Source organism: Canis lupus, chromosome 34 (genome assembly GCF_003254725.2).
Source record: "Canis lupus dingo isolate Sandy chromosome 34, ASM325472v2, whole genome shotgun sequence".
NCBI classification, from domain to species: Eukaryota; Metazoa; Chordata; class Mammalia; order Carnivora; family Canidae; genus Canis; species Canis lupus.
This window is the reverse complement of record NC_064276.1, coordinates 21,834,954-21,861,659: the sequence shown is the minus strand read 5'-3', so window position 1 is coordinate 21,861,659 and position 26,706 is coordinate 21,834,954. Positions and strand designations below refer to the sequence as shown.

At 38.1% G+C, this 26,706-nt stretch overlaps 1 protein-coding gene across 8 annotated transcripts in view; it reads right to left on the bottom strand.

Annotated features, from left to right (window-relative positions):
- Nucleotides 1-26,706, bottom strand: part of TP63 (tumor protein p63) — a 218,428-nt gene that overhangs the window by 142,610 nt on the left and 49,112 nt on the right. Inside the window, exon 1 of one of the 8 annotated variants that reach the window (XM_025425344.3) lies at nt 2,730-2,749. The exons of 5 other annotated variants lie outside the window; for them this stretch is intronic. The gene's annotated coding sequence lies outside the window, so the exon portion shown is untranslated. 2 more of the 8 variants (XM_049105706.1, XM_025425343.3) reach the window with 2 other exon arrangements.

Below are 26,706 nucleotides of genomic sequence, written 5' to 3'. Positions count from 1 at the left end.
TGTATGTGAGAAAATTGCAAACAATTCTATGTTAGCATAGTGTAAGATCTGGGGCAGAGAATGCTAGAAAATAGAGCCAGAGAGAGAAGAAGAAAATTGTATGCTATGTTCAAAGAAGCTTAAATATTTCGATACTTCTAGTTTTTGCAAAAGATTTTTAAATGAACTTTTTGAGATCAGTATAGATTTGCATGCAGTTGTAATGAATTATACACAGAGTTCATACACCCTTTATGCAACTTCCCCAATGGTAAGGAACAACTTACAAAACCCTTAAAATATTAGAACTAGGATATTGATACCACTACAATCCATTTATCTTATTCAGAAATTCTCAGTTTTACTTGTACTTATTTGCACACATGCATATATTGTGTATTTAGTTCTACACAAATTTTTGATCACACGTGGAGGTTGGCATATCCACCTCTGCAGTGTTAAAGGATTTGAAGCATGAGACTTACAGAATACATTTTATATTAATAAATCTGGAAGCTGTGTGGAGGAAAGATTTATAAGTATATCAGTTTATAGGCAAAGTGGTCATACCAGTCCAGGGAAGACAATCAAATGCTAGCAGAATTAGGGACAGAGAAAACCGGGACAAAGTCAATTATCAGCAAAAAGGTTAAGTCAGACACTTTATGTTATGTTCACATTTTCTCTCTAGTTTCTCTCCGACTCCTAAAAGACCTTCCCTGTATTTCTGATGTCACCACTAACCAGCTGCAAAGGACAAGCCTCCCAGCTCCATGAACTTCAGCTTCCTTGATTGTGACATAGGGACAGTCATCTCTGCTCTGTTGCCTCACAGATGCCTACGCAGTCCTCAGTGATTTCCTCCCCACAAAGCGTTTCCTTGTCCCTTACTTGAAATGTAGTTGTCTTTCTCCAAACTTTGTTGGCCTTTTGTTACATCTCATCAATGCTAACTCATCCTATTTCGTTTGTTCGACAATTAACCAAGTGTAGAGGATTTTAAGTAACTTGAAGGCAAAGCCCATATCTCCTGGCATTTCTTAGTTTTATACTTCCTTGACGGTAGAGTGGAAGGAACATGGGTTTTGAAGTGTGACAGACTTGGGTTCACATTTTAGGTCTACTACTCACACATCGTAAAGTTACTTCACCTCTGCACCGTATTTTCTTCAACTATGCTTGCTTCACAGGGTGGTTGAAAGGCCCTCTCGAAATAATGTGCTACACGCTTTCTATACAGTGCCTGGTAGTTAATACATTGGTTGGATTAGATCAAATACATAATTTGTATCCAGGACATACTTGCTGAATTGAATTAATTAAATAGTATATTTGAAAGGCCTGTTAAAGCTGTAAAAGTATCACACAAAAGTAATTCTATTAAACCTGAATTAACCCTCCTTTCTCTCCATTTCAAATTTTTCTTTCTCTTTCTGTGTCCTTGGGCCAAAACAATGCTCCCATTACCTTTCATCTTCCCCTAGCTGACTTTTATCTCAGGCTTGCTACACTGAACTAGGCGACAGCTCCTCCCCACCCTTACCCCTACTGTACCTCAGTCCAGGATCTCAAGCTTTAAGGGGACTTTATTCCAAAAGATGGGAGTGGGGTTTGGAATAGATCAGTGATTTTCAAATTGGTTTCATGGTACTTTAGGGTTTCTGGTACCTCAGTGTATTTACCAGATATAAAGAAATGGCCCTACTGGTAGGACTCCAGACACTCCTTAACACCACGAAGTTTGGCTTCTGCCTGTCTTAAGTATATTAGTGTTCTGAGCAAGATTTCATTTGAAAAACAGGTTCTGTTAAAAAGTTAAAAATCAGGAGTCTAGGTGAGAGAATCCTCAAGGTCTTTCCTGAGCAAACCCAGAATTGATTCTTAGTCTCTGAATAAAGTTGTAAAACATTATTGAGAGAAAGGAAGGAAGGAGATCAGCTAGTGCCATAGGGCAGGAAGAGTGAAGTAAATCCTACCTATCTTCAGAGGCTTTGCCTTTGGGTGAATCTGAGTATCAATTTACTCATGGAACAATCACTCTGTTCAAATGGTTTTGTCAAACCAGTCACACCCAAAAGTAGGAAGTCTCAAGTCATATTTTTTTTCTTTTCAGCTTGTTTTTTGTGGATTAACTCTCCTATACTCTCTGCATTAACTCAGCAAAATGTACCCCGCCCCCAAAACCCTACTCTGTAGAAATGACCTAAAAACCCCAAGAGGTATCTGCTAACAGTCTCATTTCCTCTTGCTATTCCTGTTCTGCCCAAGAAGTCACCACTCAAATCTCACACATTTTCTTTCAGCACTCCTGAAAAATCTCCAAATCTAGTATTTCAGAGTCCAAACAACTTTAGTTTTATAGATGGATTTTAGAATTAATAGACCTCTGAGATCATTCAGCCTACTTTTTTCTTATTTAATAGATGGAAAAGCTAAAAATTAAAAAAGAACGAGTTCACCCTAGCTATATTGTATTCAGCATCGGTCTTTTTTTTTTTTTTTTCCCCAGCATCGGTCTTTAACCACAGCCCAGGAAAAATAAATTGATGCATGAGACACTAACCACCATCATGAATTACCCAACCCTTGACCTCTTATAACAGTTCCCATCCTTATCATTTTCTGGGTATTTAAAGCCTCCTTACTCCCCTTTAGAACCAAACTTAATACTATGAGAATAGAAGTATATTTGATTAAACATCTTCTAATCCACTTAACAAAATAAAACAAGATTTAGTAGTGATGCAGACCAGAAGCTCACTGGCTGCTCCTAGGCTTCCTGACTCAAAGGCTCCTTTGACAGGATATCATTCCTCTGGTAGAGAGAGAATGTGGCACAAGGAATTCCAGGAAAACATACCTGGAGTTCTCCCTTCTAATTGTGCCCACACTTGGAAAGATGGCATCACACACGAATCTAAACCTTTGTGAACCACATAGAATGTCAAGGTTGGTTGTGCCCTTAAAGACTGCCTAGCTGGGGCACCTGGGTGGTTCAGTGGTTCGGCATCTGCCTTTGGCTCAGGTCGTGATCCCAGTCATGATCCCAGGATCCTGGGATTGAGTCCCACATCAGGCTTCCTGGGGGAAAGCCTGCTTTTCTCTCTGCCTGTGTCTCTGCCTCCCTCTCTGTGTCTCTCAAGAATAAATAAATAAAATCTTAAAAATAAAAGACCATCTAGTCTTGCTACCTGAAGAATTTAGCCTAGACCTGAAGAATTTAGCCTAGATCCATTGATGTGCTAGGATATTGGCTAATGAAAGCAGAATGTTCAATATTCTAGAATTTTCCAAGCCAGTTGTTAAACACAGCCATTATTATAAATTTAAAAATATTAAACTTAAAATTAAATTATGTTAAAAGCAAATACCCAAAACTGATTACTTTCTAATTGTTGTACTATTATCTGTGTTCTTGAAAGCCATTGAAAAAAACGCAGTGAAATTGCTCAGATTTAAAAAAAAAAAAAAAACCCTCTGTGAATTTATTGCTACCCTCATCTAATAATGTATTTTAGTCAAAGGTTTATGTGCAAAGGGCTCGACAATAAATATATTGAGTATTATGTGAAAGACGATGTGAGGGATTTAGTATTAAGTGAGACATGCATGTTGCTCCTTTGAAAGTTTTTGTACTTCCATCCCAGAAATAGAACACCTTCAATGTCTAATTTTTACCTTCTGCCATAACCTTCTGTGCTCCTAATTTCCCACTGGACTGTGACCTTCTAAAGGGCAGAAAAGCCAGCATGGGCCATTCATTTGGGTTTGTGTTCTATTTGCCTGGTGATTGGCAGGAAAGGATTGCCATTGATTATGATAGGATTTTACTTCACTGGACCTGCTTTTCCAGTTTTCCACATGACAATTTTAGGCTCAGAGAGGATAAGGAAATTGTTCAAGGTCACTCAGCTAGTTAATAAGAGAGCTGGGCTTGTTATTTATTTATTTATTATTTATTTATTTATGATAGAGCAAGGCTTTAAATTTAAGATTGTATGAGCTCATGATTTATTAAACTATATATATTATACATATGTGGTTCTTATTTTCATTCGCTATAGAATTTGACCAATATGAAGGTTTTTTTCATAGGAGGATATTTGTGAAAGAACAAAATTTCCTACTAATTCTATCTCATCACAAGAATTATCCTTTTTCCTTCAGATGAGCAGGAAATGAAGTACTGATCAATGCATGGTATTAACAGAATATCTGTCCTTTCTGCAAATTCTCAATATTCATGGGAGCTGACTCTCAAATGTAGTGTAAGTAAAGGCGGCTGAGGTCCCTATTGTTTTCCAAGGAGACTTGAGCACTCAAATACTATGGGAGTGTCCCCACTTCTCAGATAAAAGTGGTTTAAAACTCTGAACCTGGCTTCTTCTGTATATCCATCTATCCATCTGTCTAATCTATCAATCCATCAAATTTTTACTTAAGCTTTTACTACCAACCTCTCTAAATCTTCCCCAGAACGAGTCTTCTAGTTAGCTTCAGGAGCATTCAAATCACATAATTCCATTTTTATTTTTAGTTTGGAAACGCTCCTATCTTTTCAGTTTACTCTGCTATTATGACAACCGTTATGATTATTAATTGTTATACTTAGTTCTAGGCATGCCAAAGAGCACCTTGATTCCCTTTAATAAATTGTCTCATCATCTCATGCAACAATGCCCAAGAGCCTTGGAGGAGTAAATTTATTCATATGCTTGAGATATGTCCACCTCCGGAAAGCTTCTTACACAATCTAAATCAAGTCTATTAACATCTTGTCTTCATTAAATAGAATTCTTTCCTTTTTAACTTCATGTTGAAAAATGACCACTCTGTTCCTTATCTCCATATTCACCCCATCATCACACCCATATGACACCTTCAGTCCTGGCAAAGAAAAACTTACATGGATAAAATGCATTTAGTGTCATAATCAACTTGAACAACAAAGTGTCATAACCAATAAAATATTTTATTACTGAACTAATAAACTAAATTCTTAAGAAAAATCTCTTGTATTTTCCTTTCTGCCATGATTAGTTCACTTCTCTTTCATATTCAGAAGACTTTTCTCTTCCCACTATCACCTGTCTGAAGATCAGATTGCCCACAGCTTGCTTCTGCCATAATACTTTATTGTATATAACAAAATCCCAATTCTCCCATGTTAACGCTGAGGGAGTGATCTTTTCTTCTCTCAAGTACCAAATCCTCTAAATCCCATATTTTTTGTTTCACTCTCCATCCTAACCAATTACTGCCTTAAAGGTAACGATTTCTCTGATTATAGCCCCCATCTCTCACACCTCCAGCCCACTGAAGCTCCCCACGCCCCTCATTTCATTTGTCAGCAGTCTCTCCTAACTGATGTGTGATCATCAATCTTCCCCAAACAGCATTTTTATCCGGCTACTCCTTTCTGACTCAGAATTCACAATCACTCATCTTTGTGCCCTGGACAAAATGTAATCAGACTTCATCCCTCATCCTTTTTATTCCTTTGGGCAGATGCTCTTTTCCAAATTATTCAGCCAGATATATCCTACAGGTTGTTTCTTTTCAGCCAGGAGTCTTTTCAAATTATGACCTCTTGTACTCCACCATCTTCTCCTACGTCATAATCTTTACTTTTGCTATCATTCAATACAAAGCTCAGCTCCCCTAGAAAGGGTACTGCAATGTACTAGATGTTTCTGTCCTCTCCAGACTTCATAGTTTGAAATTTAATCCCCAACCTGATAGTATTTGGAGATGGGGTCTTTGGGAGATGATTAGGTCATCATGGTAAAGCCCCCATAAATGATTCATGCCCCTATAAAAGGGAACCCAAAGAGCTCTCTCCCCCTTCTACCAAGTGAGGTTACAGAGAATGAAGACTGCCATCTATGAACTAGGAAGCAGAACCTCACAAGAAACAACTCTGCCAGCAACTTGATCTTGGATTTCCTAGCCTTCAGAATTATGAAAAATAAATTTCTGTTGTCTATAAGCCACCAATCTATGGTATTTCATTGTAGCAGCCTGAATAGACTAAGACATCTATATTATTATTATTATTATTATTATTATTATTATTATTATTTTTATTGTTTGAGTTTACTCCCTCAGCTCAGCATGTTTTAAGCATTCTTGTTCTTCGTTAGTTCTATTGTAATCTATATATATATATTGAAATGATGTTTCCATTTTGTTTACACAGGCCCTCTAACAAATGAAGAATTGGGAGTCAAAAGTCATATTACCATTTTCCTAGTTTTTTTTATAGCACAGAGTTACAGAACAACAACAACAACAAAACCTGAAAAGGGCTTTATTTCTCATCCTCTATACTTTCTTTCTACATATAAGTACTCCCAGAGATTTTATTCACAGTCCCACGGAAAGCCCGCAGGGTTCTAATACTAAACCCAGGGCATCCTGGATTCCTCTGCAAATGCTCTGAAGAAAGTAGACAATTAAAACTTTTTGTGGGACACCTGGGTGGCTCATTCAGTTAAGCGTCTGACTCTTGATTTTGGTTTGGGTCATGATCTCAGGATCATGAGATCAAGCCCATGCACAGAGCTGCTTGGGATTCTCTCTCATTCTCTCTCTCTGCCCTTCCCCATGCTCTCTCTCTCCAAATAAACAAAATTAAAAAAAATTTTGTTTTGTAAACTGAGCAGTCTTTCTAAATCCATGAACATACAAAAAAAGTTAACATCCAACATCACTTTCTATAAATCGATTGATCAGTTAATACAGTCTGATCCATTTCAGTTTAGAATTTGGCATTTGGTAGAAGATAATGACAGGGGAGACTTGAGTCCATCTTACTTTTATGCCATTTTTACCATTACACCATGCAAATATAGATACATACGAGCTTACACACAAGGAACTTATCCATGAACTGCTCCCAAGTTACAATATAGAGACATTTGAATAGCTGTAATCACCATGGCATCAGGGTTTGGATATGTTAGGGTTTCCACCAATGTGAAGACCCGATAGGAAGTTCCTGTAGCATCCATGACTCAGATATGTGAAAACAGAGCTCTGGAAGGACTATGGGGAAACACAAATCCATAGAGGATTTTCTTAGAATTGAGGAATATGCCAAATTGAATTTAGACAAAAAATAATTGTAAGAAAATGGGGAAAAATAGAAGTAAACTTTTTTTTGAGACACATAGAAGACCAGAAGATCTCAGGATTGGAGGACCTTACTGGTTACCTAGTCTCTGGAGAATAGAAGCCGTGGATAACAACAGAGATCTATCAGTGAGAGTGATTTTACAATGTCAGCTGAAGAAAATGTCACCACCACAGATGGTTCTTCATTTGTTGTCAGACAACTCAAAGTGAGTTGTTTTAGAAATTGAAGAAAAGTTCACTTCCCTAAAACCTCCAGAAATTCATCTGATTTCATTCAGAAAATACTTTACTCACATTGGTCTTCAATCTTTTCTTAGTTATAGACCTATTTTGGGAATCTGATCATAGCAATAGCTTCACACAATAAATGCATAGAAAAAGACAAAAGAAAGAAATGCACATACTGACATATACATAAATGATTGTATTTGGTTTTCAAAGATTCCATAAATTTCCTCCACATTTCCAACCAAAATCCCCATCTAGAAGCCAAGAACTTTCAGTGTAATCTTTCATCTAGACCAGCTGTGGACAAACTCCTACCCATGAACCAAATCAGGCCCCACTGGCTGTTTTGGGGGAAAAATTTTTTTTGGACAGAGCTAAATTTATTTGTGTGCTATATATGGCTGCTTTTGAGCAACAGCAGCAGAATTGACAGAACTGGAATAGCAACCATGTGGCCCACAAAGCCTAATATGTTTATTGTCTGGCCCTTTACAAAAATGTTTGCCAAGCTCTGATCTGTATGAAAGATCTTCTGAGAGTTTAAGACAAATTATAGTTTAAATTGATTAATACTGTGTGAAATTGGAAAAATTTCCTCATGGACAATTATATTAGGGAGTATAAAAAGGGAAGAAACAACAACTTGCTCAGCATAGAATTCAAGAAGTGACAAGCAACTTGAATATCAGAGGTGGACCTAAAAATAAGAAGTGATCTTGGACCAATGAGGGAAAAACAAAAAACAAAACAAAAAAAAAACTAGAAGACCAAAGGATATGCTCCTCACCCTGGATGCTTAAAGACTACTATCAGATCTAGAATTTGTCATCTGGAAGATGATAAATTATCATCAGATCCCGTCAAAGCTTTTCTCTTCTTGCCCCAGTGCATACTTTACTTTGTATTATAATTATGTAGTTGTCTAATCATCTCTATTAATATATCAGTATTTTAAATATGGGATGGTAACTCAATTCATAGAGCATAGCTCACACACATAGTGGTCAATATTTTATCACTACATAAATAATGATTCACATTTATTATACTTTAGTATGAAATTATACCCACATACATCTCACTTGATAGCCATATTCTAAAATGTGTATCATATGAACCCTATGAAATCATTATTTTGGAGGTAAAAATGGTGAGACATAGCAGGGATTTATGGCTCAAATTCATAGAATGGATATTACTGTCAATATTCTACAGCTGAATAACTGATTAAAAGACTTATTCAGGTCATATATTCCAAGAGCCAGTGGTACTTCCAAGTCATGAGCCTCATTCTTAGGAGTGATAAGATGAACAGCTCACCAATAGAGTAATAGTAAGCGATGTTTGTATTGAGTAATAAGAGATATTCTGTTTTTTAAAAGATAAATTTACCTAATCTGTATATTTTAGTCTCAATATTATCTGTAAATTATAGCAAAATACTTTTACATGTTTTATTGGCTGTATGTGATGGGCTGAAGAATTAAGAATAAGTAAAATAAAAAAAAATAAAATAAAATAAGATAAGATAAAATAAAATGAATTATGGCAGGAAGCTGAGAACTCAAGAACAAATTCTTTGGAGTACTCACCCCCATCAATTTGCTAAATTAGCTTATTGGCTCCCTTCAAAGTAAGAGCACCATATATTTTCACCCACCCAGGCTCCATTCATTCTAAGTCTTGGTACTGAAACAGCTTAACCTAAAATTTTTAATATGTATTTTATTTTATCATAACAGGAGAAAGGGTTTTACAGGGTCTATCTTCTGTATAAAGTTCACATTACCATGTTTATCTAATTCCTTCACATATGATATAACAATTTTTATGCCATGACTACTTCAATAATTTGTCCTGGTAAATTTTATTCTAAGAAAATTAAACATAGAAATTGGCTAAGGGGAGGAAATAAATTGTATATAATAAGAAACAATGAATTTTAGAGATCTTTTTCTTGAATGTGATATGATACATGTTAAAGGATAGTACCTAGCAATAATGTCTGATATTGAATTAACAGATCATAAGGATTTATTTCTTAAGCAATACACTTATGGACATCATTGTGCAAAGAACCAGGAGAAAAAGAGAGAGACCCTTCCACCTCTGGTTCATCCTCTATGGCCTTCTTCTATATATATTTTCAGATTACTTATCTAAAACTGTATTATATATTTACTTGTACATTGTCAGTTTCCCATCACAGGAATGTAAACTCAATGCGAACAGATTGCCTTGTTCACTGCTGCATCGCTGAGGTCCAGGACAGTGCTTGGAAATGCTCCATAATGCTTGTTAATAAAGAATGATATAGCATAGGAGATTTCATGAATTGGAATCCTATCTGTATTTACTATTTCCCTCTCCAACTGCCCTCCACCCCAAGTTCCTAACATTGCAATGTTAGCTATTGCCTCAGTTCCACTTAAAGATGTGAGGAAATTATAGCTACGAATAAAGAAAGTCCACATTACAGCCTCCTGAGGACAAAAACTTACATGAATATATTTTTGCATCTCAGTAAATAACAGAATTCCTTACATAATAATGGGACATTCATAAATATTTGTTGAATGAACAGAAGGACGAATGGCCTTTGTTCACACAGACTAGCAGAGTTAGTGTACAAATAAAGATCAAATTGTTTTCCAAGTCTATTCTTTCTGACAGATCACAATGACTTCTGTGGGGAAGTGGATATTTTGCAACAATGAAAGAAAAATTTTTTTAAAAGCACAAGGTTAATGAGAGAGATACATCTCAGATGCTTCTGAGGACTTTGATGTGATGATAATCCAATAAAAAAGGCTCCCAATGGTGATCCTGAATCATTAAGAGGAGTTCACATGGTATATACTATTCTTGGTTTAAAAGACAGAGAAGCATGCTTTATTTTCAGAAATATCTACCTTCCAATATATTTTTTTAAAAATGCCATTTAAAGAGTATATGTTTATCTAGAAAATGGAACTGCCCAGACTGACATATTTCCTAAGGGCTCCTGGTAAATAAGTTTTATTCTTACTAAGACAGTATGACTCTTTGTTCCTTTCTGGTCAGGATTGCATCTTATCTTATAGTACAGTTTCTTATTTATAGTTTCCCATGGAATAGTTGGTTCTTGGAGATAAAGTTCACATTACCATTTATTTATTTATTTCAATAGTCTGACACAGTATCAGGCACCAAGGGGGTGTCAAGCAGATGCCTGTAGAAGGAAATATTTGGAAAGTAGAGTACACATAACAATGCCAATATCTAGAGCAGAAACAACAGTTAATATTTGATTGCTCCTATGGGCAAGGTCCTCTGCAATATGCCTCATATGCATTAATTTTCACAACATCTTACTATGTAGATACCAAAATTATCCCATTTTACAGATAAGAAAACCGAAGCCAAGTGGCAATTTACTTCCTCCAGAGCACATGATAACTGAGAGGATGGTGAGTCTGGAGTCTAAAGGATTTGGTTTCAGTCTCTAGTCTGTTCATTACAAAGCTAATGACTCTGGGGAAGTTATTCTGCCACCGTAAATCTCAATTTCCAGATCTGTAATGGTGGAAAAAGGGGATAGTGCCTATCTCATACAAGAGGGAAGGCCCTGGAATCTTACCATGGAAGGCTGCTGCACTTCCTCAGCTAGGGACAGTAAGTGTCACACTTTAAAGTTCAACAGAACTACCTGGCTCACATTTGGAAAACACAAATTCCCTATCCCTACCTCCCAAAGATTCTGTTTGTGATGATCTAGAATGAGGCTCCAAAATCTGCACTTTAAAGAAATTGGGTGTGCAAAGATATGCCTTGGGGATTCACCTACATTCTAATCCCTTTGAAGTTTTTATCAAAAATGGGGCACTATGACCAATCTGCATTTTCTCCAAATATCCATCCTCACATGGGCAAGGGATTACCACAATCCTACTCACTAAAGTATCTCTTTATCACCTGAATAAAACAGTATGGTGTAATGATTACAGTTAATATTGTATAACACATCCTACATGCTAGGCATTGTTCTAAATGCGTTATGGATATTAACGTACTTCATCCATCCAACGATCCAGGATAGCCTTTGACTATATTAATCCTCATTTTATAGACCAGGAAACTGAGGCACAGAGAATATCAGTAAGTTCCCCAAAGTACACACTCAGTACATGAGGGCAGTAAACTCAATAGGCTGGCTCCAGAGTCTGTAATCCCGACTCTCACACTGTGCTGACTCTCCCAGAGACAGGCAGAGGTCAGAACCCCAGGTAACAGGTGCTCTTAGTCAAGCCCCAGCTCCTCCCTGGGATTCAAGTTCCTCTGCTAGGAAGTGAGGGGGCTGCCCCTAGCGACCTCTCAGGCCTTCTGGTCCAAAGATCTTATCATTCATTTTACAAGAGACTTTTAACCCTGTTATTTGAAGGTCGAAGATTCTAGAATTGCTGACAGCAAGCTGCATCCCTCTTCTAGAACTGTCCCATTATTTCTTCTTTACCTGCCAGTTCAGAAGTTTCCTCTGAGTCACCTGTCCTTAGTCTTTTCTTCTCGGTGAGAAAACCAAAGGCCCTTCCCTCTAGAGCCGGTAGGTAGATCTGGTCTCCACAGACTTCCTCCTCAGTCTTGCTGTTTTGTTTAATCTGGCTTCCGAAGTGCTTCCGCCTGAGCCTGTTCGAACCTCATTACTCTCCGAAAGAGACACCTTGTCTCTGCTTTCCTGTTCTCTTGAGCCACAGCCTTCAGACCTATTTCCTCCTCAGTCACCTCTCTCCAGACTGTCCCCCTTACGCCTGTACTTCTGTGCTATCATCCCATTCCATGCTTCAACTCCCAGGCTTCCTGCAGCCTCCCTTTTCTCCAGTCTGACTACACATTAGAATCCCTGGGATCCCTGGGGGGGGGGGGGGGTCGGTGGAGGGGGGGGTTAAAATCCAGATTGCCTGGGTGCTACCCCAAACCAATTAAATCAGAACATTAAAGAATGGAATTGGGAAGGAGGATTATTTAAAAAATTGAGAAGTTCCACAGGGGATTCTAATTTGTGGCATTGTTAAGCGCCATTGGCATCTCATGCTGGTGATTCTCCAGTGGGGGGTAAGCAAATCGGAATCACCTGAGCAGCCGGCTCTTCCTTACATCCATGGAGAGAAGCCTGGGCATGTGAGGCAAACAAGGAGCCACCTTCCAGGTGGTTTGGAGAAGGCCCTTTATGAAACAAAGTCCTAGCTGATCCTCTAAAAGCAAGATGGATCACTACACCTTCCTCTGGCTCACCTCAGTGGGATATCCCAAGGCTTCTCCCTGCATCCTGCACCAAGTTATTATTTCTCATCAAGAAGAGTAATGCAGAGGAAAAAGCACTTGACAGTAAAATCCATATTCTTTTTCTCTGTCTGGACTAACTGGCGAGGTAACTTCTGTGATTCCCTTTTCCTGTCAAAGCTTCATTTTCCCCCTCTGTGTCAAAGAAGGTAATTGGATTATTAGATAACCATTAAGTTTCCTTCCTATTTTATTATTCTACTGTTTTAGGATCCCAAGCCTACTGTTCTTCACTATTACACAACCAGCCCTGGTTCTTTCTACATTCAGCTGGTGCCAGACAACACACCTAGGCAAACCTATAAATAACCCCTGGTAAAGACTGCCCGCTGCAAGCCGAGACCAGGACTATCAAGGCTCTTGGAAACTTTCTCAGCATACCAAGAGCTACTGTTGCCCAAGTTTCGATTCAGGCCTCTAGGTCTTCATGAAGGTCCTCCCTGTCAGTGTCCTCTGATAGCAACCCCATCTGGTAGCAGTGACACTCCACATTTCTGGACTTCCCACCTCCTGTACGAAGGCAGTGTGATGAGCACTCTAAGTTGTCCAGCGACGTGCAGGAGCTGGTTATATGGTGACTGCACTGTGGCCCTTGGCCCTGGAAGCCTTCTTCTGTTTGCTTACTTTGTCTTCGTGGGAAATGGCTAAGTCTGTGAGGAGGTGCTGACTGATAAATGTGTGGCAGAGAAGCAGTAGCCAGTCTCTCTCGTCCCCTCCCTCTGGCTTGCAATCCCCTTTATGTTGGGAGACACACCATCTAAGTGTGCTGGGGAGGATGGCCTCTGAGGCCACTTTCACTGATATTCTTTCTAGGTACTGTGTACAAGGGGTTTTTTTTTTCACACGTAGTTGGAACATCCTTAAGCTAATAATGATAATAAAAATGTGAAAATTTAGACAAGATGAAAAATTAAAATGAGGAATGTTCATGGATTTTGATCTGAACTCCCTCCAGTGGCCTCGATCCTCCCTCTTTGCCCTAGCTCTTTGGCTTTTGAATCTGGGAGTGGAGAAACGAGAAAAGGAAAGAAGAAAAAAAATTAGCAAGGGTATTTTTGTCAATCTGCAAAATAAAGTGCTTTGAATCAGAGGTTGGGGGAGGGGATGAGATATCTGTAGATTGAGCTTGCTAGAGAAGGTGGGTTTGGGGCAAGGTTGGGTGGAAAAAGATTAATAGAGCAACCTGTGAAACCTGAAGAGAAAAGAAGAAAGGTACAAATGTGTTCCTCAAGGCTGTGAACTGACTCTTCTTTAACATCCATCTAAAGAGCAAAAAATAAATAAATAATAAAAAAATAAAATAGATGGAATTAAACACATGTGAAAAATGAAAATTCTTTTAAGGTGTAGTTGATTGCTCCATGCTTTTTAAATGCCACACCACTTAGCCAACCCAGACTGGTCAGAGGACCAAAGATAAATGAAGCATGATCTTTAAGACATTTATCTGCATTTCAGAGAAGATTTCCAAAGAATTCAAAGAGAAAAGGAGAGGTATAATTCCATAGAGAAAGACTCTCAAAGGAAACCTGACTGAAAAAAAAGTGTAACACTTTCTGGTAAAACAGAGGTCTACAAACTACCACCCACTAAATGACTGTTGTCTGTTTCTGGACAGCTCTTTGGAGTACAGCTTTGTGCATCATCTCAGGACGGTCCAAGGCAGCTCTCACATCACAGGGGCAGAGTCCAGTAGTTCCAACAAAGACTGTGTGGCCTGTCAGGCTAGGAATTCTTACTGTTCGACCCTTTATATGAAAAGTTTGCTGACCATGACTTTAAAAATAAAAGTGTAACTGCATAATCATGAAGATTTCACATTACAAAGGAGGCACAGGGTTGGTCAAGTGGAGTGTTTATAAAAATGGTTTGGGGTATAAAAAGATTTCTAACAAATGAGATGCCAAAAGAGCACCTATGGAAGTGTGACGTCTGGGCACTGCAACAGGGAGACAAATGGGACATGGTGGCTGCTGCAGAAGCACATTCAGAAGCTTAGGGCTAAGAAGTTGCTGAGCTGTGCCACGTAACACTACAGACTGCTGCTAAACCAGGTGCCCTAGGAGCAGGGAGGAAAGGAAACTATGGATACCAGGAGCAGAATGGTCTTATGGTTCTCTGATCACTGCAATGTCGTCTCTGGGATTTCCCTCCAGACCCTTGGTAATCAATGGTGTTAAGTCCACCCCTAGTTGATGCTTGTGACACATCCTCATAGCTGATTCTGTTACAGATGAGCACTTCCTGTTTTTCCAATTGGCAGCCCATCGTGCTGTTATCTGTCTTTATCAATTTTTAATTTTAGTTCTCGGAGCCTGAGGAAAATGGATCACAGTGCAAGCTTTCTCCTTTTCCCACAGAAATGTACTTCTCTGTTCTATCCCTTATATATATGTTCCTCATTACTATGAATTTTGTCTTCCCTTTCTAAGTTCAGTGTGAAGACCAACTTTTGGAGAGTGGATCCAATTTCAGGCTAAAAGGAAAGAGGAAGCAAAGTAAACTGCACTAGAGGACGGGGCTTATCCAGTGCAGAACAGATCTTCTCGGGCCTCATTCCCAGGTTTTACAGAAGCAATAAACAACATAGGGATTGGACAAACATGATTACTTTTGATTAATGAGACTAACCTCATTTACAAAGGATATTTATAATCCCAATTTCAGATATTCTCTGTGACCTGCAGGCTTGTGAGGTCACAAGACTACATTGAGCATAGGAAAAAATCAAATGTAGCCTAGTTGTGTGAAAAAAAAGCTATAGTGCAGCTGTTTAAAACAGTATAACTTCTCACTTGCCATTCTACCCACCTTGCCTTAGGACCAGTTGGCTGCCATCTGGAGCTAAGTCTCCTGCATCTTAGTTATCAAAACAACTTCATTCATTTGTTTGTTTTTCAAAGTTATTAAGTTGCAAGTATGGCTTGACACCTCTCTCAAGCGAATAAGTGCTTTGATCCATGGGAAAGATGATATTTAGGATATTATCTATTATGAGATGATCTGTGATTGGTCCAGACAAGGGCATGTGTTTGTGGGTCCGTCAGATTATTAAATGGAGTAGCAACAACTACTTAGTTTTAGGGATGCCGGAACATGGGAGCAGTTTAAGGCCAGAACACACTGTGTGTCTGTGTATCCATGTGTTTACTTTGTACATGTGTACATCTATGTTTTAGCAAGTTATTGCAATAAATGATTATGAATTAGGTGCAAAGATTCTTGGAGATTCTGGTAACTCACTCTTAAAGGAGATGAGGTCTATGATTTGTAGATGGACTAAAGAGAAATTTCAGAATAGATGAATGCCATTATGGGGAAGGAATGTGGGTAAGGTAAGTTGTTTGTTTTTTTTTTTTTTTTTTAAGATTGAATTGATTTATTTGAGAGAGGGAGTGAGGAGAGGGCAGAGGGTGGTGGAGAGAATCACAAGCCAACTCTGAGCACAGAGCCTCTCTTGGGGCTTGATCCCACAACCTGAGATCATGACCTGAGCTGAATCCAAGAGTCAGATGCTTAACTGACTGAGCCACCCAGGTACCCCAATAAGATAACTTTTTATTTTGGCTAACTTTCAAATATTCGGCTATAAAATTCAGGCTACCATAAAATCCTTAAGATCCATTGCAATAAAAGCTATAGGTTTCTTGCTTCTCCACCGTGTTGAGTGAAATGAAAGCTGAAAAGTTCTTCTTCTAATGAAACCAATCCACTATTGGTACAGAGTTGGGGAGGGGGGAAGTGTGGTAAGTTCTATCTCTTTAATAGAGAGGTGATCATGGAAGAGTTCCATTATATTTTGGAATTCAAAGTAAGTAAAGGCTGACAAAAATATGTAAATCGTCATATTATTTACACAATGTATTTAAAGCCTAGTTTCTGAGAATCTAAGAAAATCTTATGATGTAAATTTATTACAACAAAATTGTCTTGAACAAATATGCTATCACTTGGGGTATGGCCTCACTCAAGAAGAGAGAATAAAAATAGATTTCACAAAGGGAGCGTAATACATGAAAGGGGAGTATCTAATATAATTAAAGATAAAGATTCTAAGGGTCTATGATGGGTGACCCTTCATACTGATTGGGAACATGAACTTTGGAATCCTGATTTTGCCACACTACAAATGCCTGACCTTGAGCAAGTTATATATAAGCTTTCTAAACCTCAGTTTCCTCATTTGGAAAACAGAGATACAAATATCTAATGCAGTACATTTCAGTAAGAATAAAGTATCTGGTCCAGATCCTGGTAGCTACTCAATAAAAGGTAGGTAATGGCTATCACTGTCCTAAATTGTGGTCTGAAATTCCCATTCCCTAAGAATGATGAGTCACAGCAATTATAATGAGAAGCATAGTTTGGTTCCATAGAGACTTACAGTTATTTCTCAGACAGCTTTATGGTCTCTTGATTTTTTTTAAACAAAAGAAAAACAACCCAAACCACTGCACAGAAATTTATACAGTGATCAATCTTCACAATTCCACATTAAGATTCATTGTGGTGTATGTACAGTGCCCAAATTCTATACACGGCTCGCTGCTTTGATTTTTAGCATCAGATTTATAATACCAGGATGGCTGGACCCAAAACCACCATAGGGCTGGTCTCAGACTCAGCACTTGTGACCTTTTTTTTTTTTTTTTTTAAGATTTTATTTCTTTATTTGAGAGACAGTGAGTGAGTGCACAGATATGGTGGAGAGGTAGAGGGAGAAGCAGACTCCCAATGTGGGACTTGATCCCATGACACTTAGCCGAAGGCAGATACTTAACCAACTGAGCCACCCAGGAATCCACTTGTGACCTTATTACAGGTACAGTTATTTTCCATCAGCGTCAGTATGTAATTGAAATAATCTTTGGCTGACAGACATACACCTATTAGGTATTCATGCTGATCAAGGCACATTCGTAGAGACACCAAATGTATCCTCCCTGAAAACTTCATCTTCTCAATGATCAGAAAATATCCTATATGATCCTTGTTTTACAGTAAAAGCTAACTACAGTGGAAAATAAATGCCATAATCTCAAAACAAATGCCACAGCCAGACTTTATTTCACATTCACACAAATCTTAGGAGGACATTTCCTTTCAGGCAGCTTTCCTATTAGCAGTGACTCAAAGATCCAGAATCCTCTGTCCATGCCAGACTATCCTCTAGGGCCTCCAAAACTTACTCTGGGTCCTCCCTATCCAGCCTATAAGTAGAGAGAGGAGAGAAGGGGAGGGAAAGGGAGGGAAGGGGAGGAGAGAATAGAGGAAGGTTGAAGGTGTGAGAAGGATCTTATGGTAATCTTAGGAAGTGGGGACATAGGAAGCAGCACTCCTGTCCATATTGCGTTGATAGGAACCAAATCACATAGCCACATCTAACTTTAATGGAAGATGGAAAATATAGTCAATCATGGAAATAAAAACAGTTTGCTAAATACACACCAACAAATCTTTCTTTGGACTTTGGTTTTGGTTTTCGGGTCACGCTTTTTCAAAAAGGTGACTTTCGTGTGTGTGTGTGTGTGTGTGTGTGTGTGTGTGTAAAATTGACTCAGTTCTAAGGTGCATGCTGAATGAAAGCTTTGACATCTATTTACCACTTTTTTTTTTTCATACTCCCTCTTAAGAACCTAGTGGCCTCTCATTTTTGAGAGAACTTTGGAAAGATGCAAAGATGATTGCTAATCAAGGGAAATCTATCAAAGACAGTCATGTACACCAATAAGGAAATCTTGAAAGAGATTTTGAAGACACAGAAGGAGTCACTCACACAGTGCCAAAGTTTACATAAAGGAAACTTCTCAAGATTTCCAAGCACCTAACTTACAAGCCTACACCTTAATGAAACTGCCAAAGCAAGATTTCTGTTTTCTTGTTTTTCTGTATGTGTCCTTTGAATGTTGATATCTCTGCAACGGGCCTGCACTATGTGAAAGGATGACCCCAGGGACGTAAGCTGAGACCTAATCTCTTGGCATATGTCTCAGCAGGTTTTCAGGACAAGCAGAACACCAGGGTTAGGAGAGAAGACTGGGAACAGAAGCACCTTTTAAAATGTCATGACAAGGAAGAAATGAGCCCAGAACTTGAAGAGAAAACACTTAGAAATAGTTCTTTTTCCGCATTCCAACTTGTAAGAATACCGTGTTACCATAGATCACACATACACAATTCCATTCACGTGGTGTCTTTTTTTTTTTTAAGATTTTATTTATTTATTCATGAGAGAGAGAGAGAGGTAGAGACACAGGCAGAGAGAGAAGCAGGCTCCATGCAGTGAGCCCGACATGGGACTCGATCCTGGGTCTCCAGGATCAGGCCCTGGGCTGAAGGCAGCATTAAACCGCTGAGCCACCCAGGGTGCCCACGTGGTGTCTTTAATTTAATTCCAGGTACCAACAACATACCACTGAGTATCCATGTGTATCTCACATAAACTGGAGAGTTGGAAACCAACTCTCCCCCAAATTGCTTTTAGATTTCAAATGTGTTTTAAAAAAAATGGAAACTTTAAAAAATACGCTTCAGAGAGAATGAAAGACAAGGCCTTAACCACTCTTTCTCTGGTGAACGCAATCTTTTCACTTGATCAAATATTTCCTAATTAGTGATTTGTACAATCTCTTAAAAGACTTAAAAACTGATGTGCACTCATTACCATTGGCATGTTTATTAATATAATATGCAATTGTAAAGAGAGCATCAGTTGCAATTATAAAAAGGGATATAAAATTTTTCCAGGAAATAGATTATTTAATATAATATTAGAAATTTAATAACTTGCTCAATTAACCCTGCATATGAAACTGCAATTCATATGTAATTTAATTGTTCATCTGTAGTATTTGTAAGAGAAAGATTTGAAATATATTTTGTTATCTTATGGCAGCCTTTAATCTCCGCTCCTTTCAAAATTCAAAAAGGAAGTAAGTCAGAGAGATGGGAAGCTTGACTTTGTGAAATTGCAACTGGATCAGTCCCCTGAGGCTGGTGTAGCATGTTTAAGACTGCTTTCTGGTGGTTTGGGATAAGATAAATTTGTTTCAAATGAAGGAGACTCACCTCAGGAAAACCAGCTATTTGTCCAAGAACTCAAAGACCAAAGAGGAAATATCAAAGGCTAGCTTTCAGGCCCGCTCAAAACCAGATGCTCATGTGTAGATTGTTTACTCAAGCACTGATAACCAGGCTCTTCCCCACTTGTTAAAACAAGTTAGTAGTTTGTCCATTCATTCAGCAAACATTTACTGAGTACCTATTACTTGCCAGGCAGTGTGTTAAGTGCCAGAAATACAGAGAATAAATCAAATGCTCTCAGAGCCCAAGGGTGGAGGTGGAGATGGAGGGGCCATCAGCCCATATTAAGGAGCTAGGTTTGTGCATCTCAATACATATCTAATCTTTAAGCCAAATAAGAAGGAATTCTGATCCTGACCTATCTTTTGATGGTATGGTGGTCTGGGGAAATTCCACACGAATCTAGCTCTTTCTTAGAGCTATAAGATATGGCAGTAATGGAGTCCACCAGCACCCCGGAGTTCATAAATTGACTTGATTATGGCAGATATCTTCAATGGCTCCCTATCAAGTTTGAAGTCCAGATTCAATGGCACAGCTTTGAAGATGCTTGATGATCTAATATCATCTTATAATAAAATATAATTCATAACTTAGTCTTAACTTCTGAAATAGTTCTTGCATTTGATGGCCTCTTTCTTTGCATCCTTTCCTTTCTTTCAGTCATATTTGTTTACAAATTAGTGACCTAGCTAATCTTTACATGGCACCTCAAATATAATTCTTCAGAAATGTTTCTTATCCCTCTCCAGTCACAATAAATCTGTCTTCCATTCTTCCACGGCAAACTGCTAGCTATTACTACCCTCTGCCTTGTGCAATAGTTTGCTTATGTGTCTGTCTCCATTCCTTATGATTGAGAACAAGGGCAATGTATTACTGTATCTCAATATCCACCACTGTGCCTATTAGCAGTGTTGGTGCAAGGTATGACCTCAATAAATGTACAGTAATTTGAATTGCCCTGTATTTTCCTTGTCCAGCTTGGGTCCTATAACTCTCCAAAAGAAACTCAAGTTCTGCCTACCAGCTAGCTACTGCTTTTATCCCGGGGCCTCCAGACCTTCTCCACTTTATCCTTCAAATAAAGGATATTTTATTTTTTCCCTGTCCATCCACCAACACCCAGATCAAGAGCCTCCTCTTATAGAAGTTCCATCAACCCACCTCCTGCCCTCATATTCTTTATTCAAGCCCAGGGTCACAAATTCAAATGGCCATAAGCATAAGACATAGAACATCAGTGCAAGAATCCAACTGATATGAAATAAGGAGATGGACCCAAATGGAGACAGTATGTCCACATATTATTTTTCTAGTTGCCAGACAATATCGTGTATATTATAATGCAGTTATAATGCTACCACCTTAACACAAGGCAACACACCCTCCCCAATTAAACTCTATTCTCTGTACTTTTGTTTGCTTTTTTTTCCCTCCACCTGAAGTGCCTCCATCTTCTCTATCCTTCAAGACATGGAGCTAATGTTACTTCCCTCTTTGAATCTTCTCCAAGCCCTCCGGGTAGAATTTGCATTTTTTTTTTTTTTTTAACTTTTTACCCTTGTTCACATGGTAACAGCTCTTGTCTACCCCTGGTTAGAGCATACCTCACACTAGTCCTATTAGGATACAATAGCTCTTTCTTATGTTGTCATCCTCCATCTCCTTCAGCATAGTGCTGGACACACATATAGACTCTGTATATACCCTTGAATTAAAACCCAGATCTTTCATCCTTCTCCTGAGCAGTAGCAACCGGGTTCTTGGCCCTAAATTCTACAAGGCAGGTTTCTGAAAAGCACTACACCCAAATCATAGACGGGAAAATCTGTTTCAGATGATGAGGTAATAGTCCTTGTCTCAACTAGAAGACTGGTGGCAACATCAAGGTCAAAAGCCTTATCTCTGACAACACAAGACCCACACAGAGTTAGTTGCCTTAGACTTGGCTACCATTACTGATGCGTTTACAGAAATTTCACACCCTCCAAGAGAACAGAGAGGCACTCTAATTGATGAATACATTCTTGATATTGAACTTATTTATATTTTTTGGAGGGGAAGGAGGCAGTTTGGTGAGTGTGCTGTTAAAACTCTAGGAACTTGGCAGCAACCAGTGCACAGGAATTCCCCCTGCTTTGCATTTTAACACTGCTTGATTTGTAGACATCACTATTTAAGGAACACACACCTGCACAAGAGCAGGAGGTGGAGTTTGGCAATACAGGGTCAGCAGGAGATCTGGCAATCCTGTCATCTGGAATTTCCCTAACTCAGTCAAGCTTTCCCCCTTCCAACTCAACCTCCAGTCACTCTCCCAAAGGACCATTTTATTTACACAAATAACCAAGCAGAGAAATTTCAGTATAAGTCTTGCCCTTTAACTCATCTTTAGCAAGTGTATTTTTATAAGTCCAGGAACTAGAGTGGCCAAACCTGCAAGATAAAATAAGAAATGATCCAAATCTTCAGCTAAAATTGTAATGGAAACATTGAGGGAAGCTAAAAATGAAATCTCTTTGGATAATATTATAAATTATTTCTTTTAATTAAATTAGCCCTGCCCTTTCCTATTTTAGCTGCAAACAGACGTTTCCAAAGCAGCAATTTGGAAGTTGAGAAACCTCGTGGTTTCCTATGAAGCTGAATTTTGTAGTGGGGTTCAAATTCTAGCTCAGTAACTTACATATCGTGAGGTAAGGACAAGTTCACGTGACCTCTTTGAGCTATGTTTTCCTCCTCTAGGATAATAGGTTATATCCACTGGGGATGTTAGGAGAGTTAACCTGAGAAAGTATATTTACAAGGTCTGACACCTAGGGACACTCAGTGTGTTTTCTCTTTTCCTTTCCTCCCTTATCCTACTCCCCCAACACATCCATAAACCTCCATGACTCAATAGTGTCATGTAAGTCCAGTATAAAATAGACTTCTTTTTAAAATAATAGATTCCGGGCACCTGGGTGGCTCAGTTGGTTAAGTGTTTGCCTTCAGCTCAGGACGTGATCTAGGGGTCCTGGGATCAAACCCTGAGTATGGCTCCCTGCTCAGTGGGGAGTCTGGTTCTCCCTCTCCCTCTGCTCCTCTCCCCACCCCTTGTGCTCTTTGCTCTCTCTCTCTTTCTCAAATAAATAAATAAAAACTTTAAAAGAAACATAATAGACCCAAGGAAGTACTTGGTATCTGAGGTGTCACACATTTTTCTTGCTATTGCTAAGTAAATAATATGATAATGATGTCTTTATTTTAATAACTCAGAGCATTTATCAATACATATATTTATTCAATTCCAAAGTATTCTTACAAAATATAAGGTCATAAGTATCCATCCTATGGATAGAGAAAATGGGGACAAAGTTTAAGTTGTATGACCAAATCCTTAAAGCAGGACTATAATCCTTGAGTTCTATCATCTCTTATTATAGCTTTCCCTGTATGATCTCAAAGTATCCTCCTTGGAGTGATAAATCAAAGACAAGACTAATTATCCAGGAAATGTTTATAAAGACATCATAAATAAAAAAGCAACTGTAATTCTTAAATAAAGCAAAACAAAACAAAACAAAAACAAAAAACAAAAAACAAAAAACAAAACAAAACAAAACCCAAAACAAACCAGTGTTCTATTTACTACATGTTCCACTACATGCAGTGGATGAATTAAAACAAAGACAAATTAATCTTTTAACATTGTACTTCAGCTTTAGATTTTCATACCCATAATAGAAAAAAGAAAAAAAATACAAGGGAACAAAGAAAAGGTTAGACAGAAATATAATCTTTCTGTTAGCCAGAGGCTTGTGAAATAAAGCGATAACTAACTCATAGATCAACTCTTTTGTGGGGAAAAAAAGGCTATTTAGATTAAAAGTTGGAAAACATTACACGCAAAAAAAAAAGCCCCTGGCCTGTTGATTCTCCACACTCCTGCATGTGCTCCCTTTTGTAATCTGTTCGTTTGTGATCAGCAAACATGCTCTAGAAGTCTGCTCCGTGTCAGGCACTCCCAGCCACTTGTACATACCGTATCTCAGCAAGTATATCCATTTGAATTTTTCCTCAAAGGTTAGATGTATTCAGGCCAGAGAAGAAATTGAACAGCCAAACTGAATGCTTTTATATGCCATTGGTTAGAGTGTGGATTTTGACACAGAATTTACAAATGACAGACCCAAAAATCAGATTCTGGCTAATGAGCAAAAGAGGAAGCTGAAAGACTGTGGTTTCTTTTAGACTTTCATTCACAAAACAAGTTGGTTTCTTTAAATGAAACTATCATAACTACTGACACTGACAGAAAAATTATTTGCTGAAACTGGCTAAAATAGTTAAAAATAGGGCCTATAGTTATTGAAGTGCAATGTTAGTAAATCATTTTCTTAAGTTGTACATATTGTCAAGGCTGCTTTTAAAGACTGTTTATTAATCTACTGGTCAAGATCATAAAATCAATTTAGTGAGCTATAGCTAGCTTAAGAAAAGAAAAAGAGAAAATGATCAATCATGTAAATGTGAGGGATGACACTGGAATAGGATAAATCACAAGGGAATAATTGGAATACATCAGATCCCATTGCATACAGTATTGTTTCATGAAATTTTGTGATTCAATTTATAGATAGTTACATGTCTATGTATATATATGTGTGTGTGCACAGTACACATATGCTACACAAACAGCATACTTTTATTATGACTAGTGACCAAAAATATTGAAGGACTATTCTATAGAATGGCCTTTCTTTCTTTCTTTCTTTCTTTCTTTTCTTTCTTTCTTTCTTTCTTTCTTTCTTTCTTTCTTTCTTTCTTTCTTTCTCTCTTGGTTTTATTTTTAAGTAATCTCTACATCCTATGTGGGACTTGAACTTACAACCCCAAGATGAAGAGTCACATGCTTTACCAACTGAGCCAGCCAGGTACCCCTAAGATCTGTCTTGAATTAGTATTAAGTTTATAATTAAATTAAGTGTAGCAAAATTTTTTTAAAGTATATTTGTGGATCCAATCATGAAATGGGCAAAAGACATGAACAGAAATCTCACAGAGGAAGACATAGACATGGCCAACAAGCACATGAGAAAATGCTCTGCATCACTTGCCATCAGGGAAATACAAATCAAAACCACAATGAGATACCACCTCACACCAGTGAGAATGGGGAAAATTAACAAGGCAGAAAACAACAAATGTTGGGGAGGATGTGGAGAAAGGGAAACGCTCTTGCACTGTTGGTGGGAATGTGAACTGGTGCAGCCACTCTGGAAAACTGTGTGGAGGTTCCTCAAAGAGTTAAAAATAGACCTGCCCTATGACCCAGCAATTGCACTGCTGGGGATTTACCCCAAAGATACAGATGCAGTGAAACGCCGAGACACCTGCACCCCGATGTTTCTAGCAGCAATGTCCACAATAGCCAAACTGTGGAAGGAGCCTTGGTGTCCATCGAAAGACGAATGGGTAAAGAAGCTGTGGTCTATGTATACAGTGGAATATTCCTCAGCCATTAGAAATGACAAATACCCACCATTTGCTTCAACGTGGATGGACCTGGAGGGTATTATGCTGAGTGAAGTAAGTCAGTCGGAGAAGGACAAACATTATATGGTCTCATTCATTTGGGGAATATAAAAAATAATGAAAGGGAATAATGGGGAAAGGAGAAAAAATATCAGAAAGGGAGACAGAACACGAGAGACACCTAACTCTGGGAAACGAACTAGGGGTGGTAGAAAGGGAGGTGGGCGGGGGGTGGGGGTGACTGGGTGACGGGCACTGAGGGGGGTACTTGATGGGATGAGCACTGGATGTTATTCTATATGTTGGCAAACTGAACACCAATAAAAAATAAATTTATAAAAAAAAGTATATTTGTGGGCTTTAAATTTGTCTTACTGACTTTTTTACAAAAGATTTTATTTTATTTATTTATTTATTTTATTTATTTCAGAGAGAGAGAGAGAGAGAGCACAAGCAGGGGGAGCAGCTGAGGGAGAAGGAGAAGCTGGGCTCCATCCCAGGACCCTGGGATCATGACCTGAGCCAAAGGCTCAGGTTAACCAACTGAGTCATCCAAGCACCCTGTCTCACTGACTTTTAATTTTTTTTATTGAGGTATATTTTACATAGGACTATATATATTATATATATATATATATATTATATATATTATATATTATTAAATTCAGGTGTACAACATAATGTTTGATACTTGTAGAGATTGTAAAATGATCACCACAATAGGTCCACTTTACATTCATCATCATATATAGCTTTAGAATTTTTTCCCTTAATAAGAAGTTTAAAGATTTACTCTTTAATGAAATCATACAGTATTTCTTTCTTTGTCTGACTTATTTCACTTAGCAAAATGCCCTCAAAGCCCAGCCATGTTGTCACAAATGTCAATTTCACTCTTTTTTAATGGCTGAATAATCTTAATTGTATATATTTATTCCACATCTTCTTTATCCATTTATCCAACGACACATACAGGTAGTCTCTGTATCTTGGCTATTGTAAATAAGGCTGCAATAAACATACAGATGTAAATTTTCTTGAGTTAATATGTATGAAAATGAAGGTAAATACTCCAAAGTGAATTGCTGGATTATATGGTCCTTCTATTTTTAATTTTTTGAGAGACAGCCATACTGTTTTCCATAATGGCTGCACCAATTACATCTCACCAACAGTGGACAAGTTTTCCCTTTTCTCCACATCTTCAACAATACTTGTTATTTCTTGTCTTTTTCATAACAGCCATTCTAAACAGGTATGGAGTGATATCACCTAGTGGTTTTGATTTGCACTTCTGATTTTTAATTTATAATGCTTATAATGTATTGATATTTATATTATTTTTAAAATAATAATTTTCAGGAAAATCTAAATTTTACATTTGGGGCATTCTGCTTAATAAAGTTTTACTATGAAATACCTAAAAGAGCAAACATTTTAATA